General features: G+C 38.4%; 1 pseudogene; it reads right to left on the bottom strand.

The window, feature by feature from the left end:
• Positions 1-2,032: 2,032 nt before the first annotated feature.
• On the bottom strand, positions 2,033-2,408 carry LOC133755148 (small ribosomal subunit protein eS24-like; annotated as a pseudogene).
• Between the last annotated feature and the right edge of the window lie 6,359 nt (positions 2,409-8,767).

The raw sequence follows: 8,767 nt of genomic DNA on the forward strand, positions 1-8,767 counted from the left end.
CCTCAGAATCAGCCCTTAAGGCATTTGGATCTGGCTCAAGAGCCCATGAGAGTATTTCAGGCATGGAAAGCCAAGACAGTTTGAAAAAAAAAGACCTAAATGAAAGATCTCTATGAGTGAGATCCCAATGGAAAGAACAGGGCCATCAAAGAAGGAGGTACCTTTCTCTGAAGGGAGGAGAGAACTTCCACTTTGACTATGACCCTGTTGAAATAAGATTGATGTCGGCTAACCCTAAAGGCTTCCATAGCCTTGGCAACTCATGACTAGAGTCTAGGGAGATTACTGATGCCATAAACAAGAGTGTCAAATTGTTAAATCAACAACAGGAGTCACTGTGTACTTACGTCTCATATGGGATCTGTCCTTAATGTGTTGTCCAATGTGAAGTAATGCTATAACTAGTACTGAAACAGTATTATTACACCTTGTGTTTCTGTGTGCGTGCAAACTGATGAAATCTTTACTTAGTATATACTAAATCAATCTTCTTTATATAAAGATAATTGAAAATGAAATAAAAAACTTGGTGTTAAATTGGAAATTGCATAGAAAATTAATCATTTTTTAAAAAAAAATCATGTAGGATCTCTGTCCTTAATGTGCTGTACATTTTGATTTAATGCTATAACTAGTACTCCAACAGTATGTTTCACTTTGTGTTGCTATGTGGGAGCAAATTGTTGAAATCTTTACTTAATATATACTAAACTGATCTTCTGTATATAAAGAGAATTGAAAATGAATCTTGATGTGAATGGAAGGGGAGAGGGAGTGGGAAAGGGGAGGGTTGTGGGTGGGAGGGAAGTTATGGATGGGGGAGCCATTGTAATCCATAAGCTGTACTTTGGAAATTTATATTCATTAAATAAAAGTCTAAAAAAATTCAGTTTTTATATAAAGCAGAGTTTGATTTCATGGTTTGTCTGAAATATTTACCAAAAAATAAAAATAATAGGGCAAAAAGGGGAAGACTATCTCTAAAACCTTTGACTTGAGCCTGCTGGGTAAGCTTCTGAATATTGGGTTTGCTGAGAAATGAATATCAGAGTTTTTCTTGAAGCTGATAACATGAAGGACCTGGCCAGCAGTGATCTTCTGATGCCTAACAGGATGCTTTGTTTCCTTTTCTGCCATTATCTGTTGTGTTTTTAGTCTGTTCTCATTGTAATCATGCACAATACAGTTACTTATGAAGATCAAGTTTACAAAGTCTGCTGAGTGGAGCAGTGTGACATGTAGTGACTCAGAATGTAAACTCTCAGGGGCAAATGTGGTAGTACCTTTGCTCAGATCAGGGAGTTGTTCAAATCCCTCATTTTTGAAGAAGTTGGCCAGAAATACTTGCCAATGCTGCCAGAGCACTACTGCAAAATGTGAAATATTTGTTTTTAAATAATTTTCTTTTTGTTGTTAATTGTTTTGCTGTTCCTTTATTATCACTGGCATGGTTTGGCATCAGATGTCATCATGTCTTTATATTCTTTGAAGATTCAAATAAAAAGTGTGGTGCCAAAAGAAGAAATACAAAATAAAATTCAAAGATAAGATTAGTAATATTTTTATGAGAATAATGGTATCAGTGACTCAACTTTGACAAGAAATGTATAAAAGTTTTATTATTTGATGAGATCCTTCAAGGTATGCTTGGCAGAGAACCTGGAAAACTTTCTTTAAAGCACTGCTGCTGTGAGGGGATGATTGGGTTACAGAAAAAAAGTATTCCAACCACTGGTTGGACTTCATCATCCAAGTGCAATTTGCTAAAATAAACAGTGCAGGAAAAGGAAAAGCTAGAACATGGCTGTGCCTGAGATTGAGCTAATAATTGCCCCACACTCAATTATTTGCAACACAAAGTAGTCACTGTAGACTGTCATCATTTCTTCTTTGTAGTTTCTCCTGTATCATTTAACTGAGTAAAGCACTAGTACCCCACAGTTCACTCCATACATTTATTTTTTTAAAGTTGTACAGTTTATTAATTCTTATGAAAAATTCACAAAATCACCATAAAGTTAATACAAAATCTTTACTCCTTCAGCTTTTTGCCAGCACTAACATTGGATTTGGCAGTTCCCCTGAACTTCTTCAATGTGTTGTAACACTCCTGTTGCTGTTGTGTTGAGATCTTTTTCTTCTCATACAGGCTATGTCTTGCAAGTCAATGTTTGATTTCATTTTTTTAACATAATCCAAGGAATCATAAATCATACCAAAGTCCATTGTCTTGCCACCACCAAAATGGGTTCTAAAACCAAATACAAAGATGACATCAGGAGTTGTCTAGCACATTTTGGCTAGTTTTTCCCAAATCTCTGTGGAACAGTTGCCTGCCCAGAGTGGAGCATGTCAATGACCATTTGTTCCCTCTGAAGTGGTCGGTTAGTCATGAACTTCCTGGTACAAATAGTACTGTGTCATTCATTATGTCAGCTGATCACTACAAAAAGAAAAATGCTACTATATTGCTATAAATCTCAAATAAAATATAATTTAATTCAACTGAGACAAAAGGTATAAAGAGTGATACCTGGGGCTGGCGCTGTGGTGCAGCAGTTTAAAGCCCTGCCCTGAAGTGCTGGCATCCCATATGGTTGCCAATTCTAGTTTCGGCTGCTCCTCTTCTGATCCAGCTCTCTGCTATGGCCTGGGAAAGCAGTAGAAGATGGCCCAAGTGCTTGGGCCCCTGTGCCCATGTGGGAGACCCAGAAGAAGTTCCTGGCTCCTAGCTTTGGATCAGCTCAGCTCCAGCAGTTGCAGCCATCTAGGGAGTGAACCAGCAGATGGAAGACCTCTCTCTATGTCTCTACCTCTCTCTGTAACTCTTTCAAACAAATAAAATAAATCTTTAATAAAAAATAGTGATACCTTATTCATAAAGTTACAGTCCACAAATAAGATAAAATAGCTGTGATTTTTTATATACTTTCACAGCAGTCTCATATTCACAAGAACTAATCTGATGAAAACAAGTTGATATTACAAAAACAATACTATGACAGATAAATTTGGAATGTTCTTACTGTGAATGAACAGATCAAACATGGTAAAAAGTTTTATAAAATAAGATTCTACTAGTTAACCTTCAAGTACTAAGAAAAAAATCTGTTGTTCCTCAAAACAAATATTGTGCATGTTATAATCACTGATCAGCATGCAATATTGAAATTATGGCAAAAAATAGAATACATATATATGATTATACTTTGGATAATTCATGGAAGAATGGAATTAAAGATGTGTTTTGAAATCCATTTATAATTTTAATAGCATAAATATTTCATACAAAATTCAAAACTTTGTTGTATACATGGATTTCAAAATTCCATTTCCGGGGCCGGCATTGTGGCATTGCAAATGGTGCCTACATAAAGAAATTGGGAAGACAAAAAATAAATGAGCTATCAATGCATCTCAAGGATTTAAAAAAAAAAAGCACACACAGCAAACCAAACCCAAAACCAGTAGGAGAAAGAAATAATTAAAATTAGAGAAGAAGTTAACAAAATTGAAACAAAAATACAAAATATCAGCAAAATGAAGAGATGATTTTTTGAAAAAATAAAACTGATACATCATTGGCTGCACTAGCAAAAAAAAGAAGACCCAAAATAATAAAATTAGACATGAAAGAGGGAATGTAACAGACACCATAGAAATAAAAGGAATCTTAAGAAATTACTACAAAGAGCTGTATGCCAACAAACTAGGAAGCCTAGAAGAAATGGATAGATTCCTAGACATATGCAACCAACCAAAATTGAGCCATGAACACACAGAAAACCTAATCAGACCCATAACAAAGACAGAAATTGAATCATTAATAAAGGCTCTCCAAAAAAAGAAAAACCTAGGACTGGATGGCTTTACTGCTGAATCCTACCAGACATTTAAAGAAATAATCCCAATTCTTCTCAAGCTATTCAAAATAATTGAAAAGGAGGGAATTCTCCCAAGTTCTTTCTATGAAGCCAACATCACCTGAATCCCTAAACCTGAAAAAGACGCAACTGAGAAAGAGAACTACAGACCAATTTGCCATGAACACAAATGAAAAAATTCTGTACAAAACTCTAGCCAAACAAGTCCAACAACACATCAGAAAAATCATTGACCCCAACCAAGTGGGATTTATCTCTGGTATGCATGGATGGTTCAATATTAAAAATCAGTAGGAGCCAAGATGGTGTAATAAGAAGGGAGCTTACTGACAGTCCAGGAGAAGGCAGATTAATAAAAGTGAAAATAGTGTAGTCTCAGGGAAGAATTAGGAAAAAAACAACAGAGGAAAGTCTTGTGTAATTAGAGGGACACAGTGGACCTACATGGAGGACACAAGTACCCACAGCTTGGGACTCTAGCTGTTGAGAGGCTCTGCACCTGCACTGGAAGGAGAGGTGAGATAAAACCACAGTAGCCTGAGACACTGGCAGAAAAATGGCAGGAAGAGCCTAAAGGGAACAAGGCTTGAAGCCCCATGGGGGAAAAAACACCAGCTTAACTAGAGGAGAGAAAAAATAAAAGGGACAGTACGGACATGATTCTATCTCTCCAATCACCTTACAAAAGCCTAGGAGCCGATAGAGCAGGCACCATTTTGGACATATGTAACAGTTGTGCAAGCTTGGGGCTGCACCCAGCAATCAGCCAAACAGAAAAAAACTTACTCTGGTGGGGAGTAATAACAGGAGACTAAGACCTAGTGAATGTGTGGAGCTTATGAGCTGGGACAGTGAAAAAAAACCTGTGTGTGTGTGGTATAACTCACAGTGTGGCTGAGACTTGAGTAGTCTTAGTGGGAGATGCCACAAGCATGGACCACACTGGCTACCTGGTGAAAGACATTGCAGGGGAATCTGAGCTTACAGTGAGGACTGCACAGATCTTTTGTGTGGTCCTTGGGACAGAGCAGATGAATATTGTACCCACAGGGGCTAGTGCTCAGGCACTGATTGCTACCAAGGAGAAGAGCTCAGCTGAGCAGAATCACTTCCCTTCTGAATAAAAAGAAAAAAAAAAGAGAGAGAGAAGATTTACCACACCAAACCTGGGTGTGTCACCTTTGGCACACCCTTAAGCCTGAAGAACTGAACAGTGCTCTCTGGCCACACCTATCACAAGCCTCTAGAGATTTATGAAAAGCAGATAGTCCACTTAAACTAGAGACATAGTATAATGAAAAAAGCCACCACAGCAAGAAAAAAAAAGAAGAAACCAAAGAATATATCCACAATGCCAAAGAACAAACACAAAAACCAAGGAAATAAGAAAAAGGAAGACATCATGAAGCTCCCAAATGAACATGACACTTCAATACAAGAATATGAAGATGATGAGATAGAAGAAATGGAAGATACGGAATTCAAAAAATTTATGATGAGAACATTTAGAAGTTATCAAAAACAAATGCAGTGGCCAGCACTGTTGCTCAATAGGCTAATCCTCTGCCTGCAGTGCCAGCACACTGGGTTATAGTCCCAGTCGGGGTGCTGGATTCTGTCCCAGTTGCCCTTCTTCCAGTCCAGCTCTCTGCTGTGGCCCGGGAGTGCAGTAGAGGATGGCCCAAGTGCTTGGGCCCTGCACCCCATGGGAGACAAGAATAAGCACCTGGCTCCTGCCAGATCAGTGTGGTGTGCTGGCCGCAGCACACAGGCCACAGTGGCCATTGGAGGGTGAACCAATGGCAAAGGAAGAATTTTCTCCCTGACTCTCTCTCTCACTTACTGTCCACTCTGCCTGTCAAAAAAAATGAAAAACAAATGCATGAACTACAGAAATTCATTCAGGACAGGACAGAAAATCTCTCTCATGAAAATGAAATCTTAAGGAGGAATCAAAATGAAATGAGGAATTTAATAGAACATGAAATTGAGATACTGAAGAGAAATCAAAATGAAATGAAGAATTCAATAGAACAAATGAAAAACACATTTGAGAGCCTTAAAAACAGAATCAGTGAGGTAGAAGAGAGAATATCAGACCTAGAAGACAGAGCACAGGAAGGTATACAGTTAAACCAAAGAAAAGAAGAGGAAATTAGAAATCTAAAAAAATATTGTTGGGAGTCTACAGGATACTATTAAAAAATCCAACATTTTGGTTCTAGGATTTCCTGAAGGAATGGAGAGAGAGAAAGGATTAGAAGGCCTTTTTAGTGAGATACTAGCAGAAAAATTCCTGGGTTTGGAGAAGGAAAAAAAATCCAAGTACAAGAAGCACATAGAACCCCCAATAAACAAGACCCAAAAGGATCCTCACCATGACACATTGTAATTAAACTAACCACAGTGAAGCAGAAAGAAAAGACTCTAAAATGTTCAAGAGAGAAATGTCAGGTTACTCTCAGAGGATCTCCAATTAGACTCACAGCTGACTTCTCATCAGAAACCCTACAGACTAGGAGGGAATGGCGAGATATAGCCCAGGTACTAAGAGAAAAAAACTGCCAGCCCAGAATATTATATCCTGCAAAGCTCTCATTTGTGAATGAAGGTGAAATTAAGACCTTTCATAGCAAACAGAAATTGAAAGAATTTGTCACCACTTGTCCAGCCCTGCAAAAGATGCTTAAAGATGTGTTACACACAGAAACACGGCCATCAATATGACAGAAGGTAAAGGAAAAAAATCTTCCAATAAAAGATCACAGGAAGTTCAAAGCACATATTAGAAATATCTTTGAAAAATTGCAGGGCAAAGTCACTACTTATCCATAGTCACATTGAATGTAATGGCCTCTACTCTCCAGTTAAAAGATACAGACTGGCTGAATGGATTAAAAAACAAAACCCATATATTTTCTGCTTACAAGAAACATGTCTTTCCAACAAAGATGCATGCAGACTGAAAGTGAAAGGTTGGAAAAAGATATTCCATGCCAACATAAACCAAAAAAAGAGCTGGCATAATCATATTAATATCACACAAAATAAACTTTAACTCAAAAACTGTTAAGAGAGATAAAGAGGGTCACTATATAATGATTAAGGGATCAATTCAACAGGAAGATGTAACTATTATAAATGTACATGCACCTGATTACAGGGCACCAGATTATTTAAAAGATATATTAAGGAATTTAAAGGGAGACTTAGACTCCAATACAATAGTACCGGGGGACTTCAATACTCCACTTTTAGCAATAGACAGATCAACCTGACAGAAGATCAACAAGGAAACAGCAGATTTTTTTTTGACAGGCAGAGTGGACAGTGAGAGAGAGAGACAGAGAGAAACGTCTTCCTTTTGCCATTGGTTCACCCTCCAATGGCCACCGCGGTAGCGTGCTGCAGCCGGCGCACCACGCTGTTCCGATGGCAGGAGCCAGGTGCTTCTCCTGGTCTCCCATGGGGTGCAGGACCCAAGGACTTGGGCCATCCTCCACTGCCTTCCCGGGCCACAGCAGAGAGCTGGCCTGGAAGCGGGGCAACCGGGACAGGATCGGTGCCCCGACCGGGACTACAACCCGGTGTGCCGGCGCCGCAAGGCGGAGGATTAGCCTGTTGAGCCACGGCGCCGGCCAGGAAACAGCAGATTTAATAGACACTATTGCCCAAATGGATCTAACAGATATCTACAGAACTTTTCATCCTACACTTGAAGAATACACATTTTTCTCAGCAGTAAATGGAACCTACTCTAGGATTGACCACATACTAGGCCATAAAGCAAGTCTCAGCAAATTCAAAAAAACTGAAATCATACCATGCATATTCTCAGACCACAGTGGAATGAAGCTGGAAATTAGCAACTCAGGAATCCCCAGAGCATATGCAAACAAATGGAGACTGAACAACATGCTCCTGAATGAACAGTGAGTCATAGAAGAAATCAAAAGAGAAATCAAAAACTTTCTGGAAGTAAATGAGGATAACAACACAATATATCAAAACTTCTGGGATACAGCAAAAGCAGTGTTAAGAGGGAATTTTATAGCAATAGGGGCCTACATCAAGAAACTGGAAAGGCACCAAGTGGATGAGCTATCAATGCTTCTCAAAGAACTAGAAAAACTGCAGCAAACCAGACCCAAAACTAGTAGGAGAAGAGAAATAATTAAAATTAGAAAAGGAATCAACAGAATTGAATCCCAAAACACATTACAAACGATCAGCAAAAGGAAGAGCTGTTTTTTTTAAATAAATGAAAATTGACACCCCATTGGCCCAACTAACTAAAAAAATAAAAGACCCAAATCAATAAAATCAGAGATGAAAAAGGGAATGTAACAACAGACACCACAGAAATAAAAAGAGTCATCAGAAATTACTACAAGGACTTGCCAGCAAACAGGGTAATCTATCAGAAATGGATAGATTCCTGGACACATACAACCTACCTAAATTGATTCAGGAAGACATAGAAAACCTAAACAGACCCATAACTGACACAGAAATAGAAACAGTAATAAGGCCCTCCCAACAAATAAAAGCCCAGGACCAGATGGATTCACTGCTGAATTCTACCAGACATTTAAAGAAGAACTAACTCCAATTCTTCTCAAACTATTCAGAACAAGTAGAAAAGAGGGAATCCTCCCAAATTCTTTCTATGAAGCCAGGATCACCTTAATTCCTAAACATGAAAAAGATACAGCATCAAAAGAGAATTACAAAAAAATTTCCCAGATCAACATAGATGCAAAAATCCTCAATAAAATTCTGACCAATAGAATGCAACAACACGTCAGAAAGATCATCCACCCAGACCAAGTGGGATTTATCCCTGGTATGCAGGGATGGTTCAACGTTTGCAAATAAATCAA

This window comes from Lepus europaeus, unplaced genomic scaffold (genome assembly GCF_033115175.1).
Source record: "Lepus europaeus isolate LE1 unplaced genomic scaffold, mLepTim1.pri SCAFFOLD_3_1, whole genome shotgun sequence".
NCBI classification, from domain to species: domain Eukaryota; kingdom Metazoa; phylum Chordata; class Mammalia; order Lagomorpha; family Leporidae; genus Lepus; species Lepus europaeus.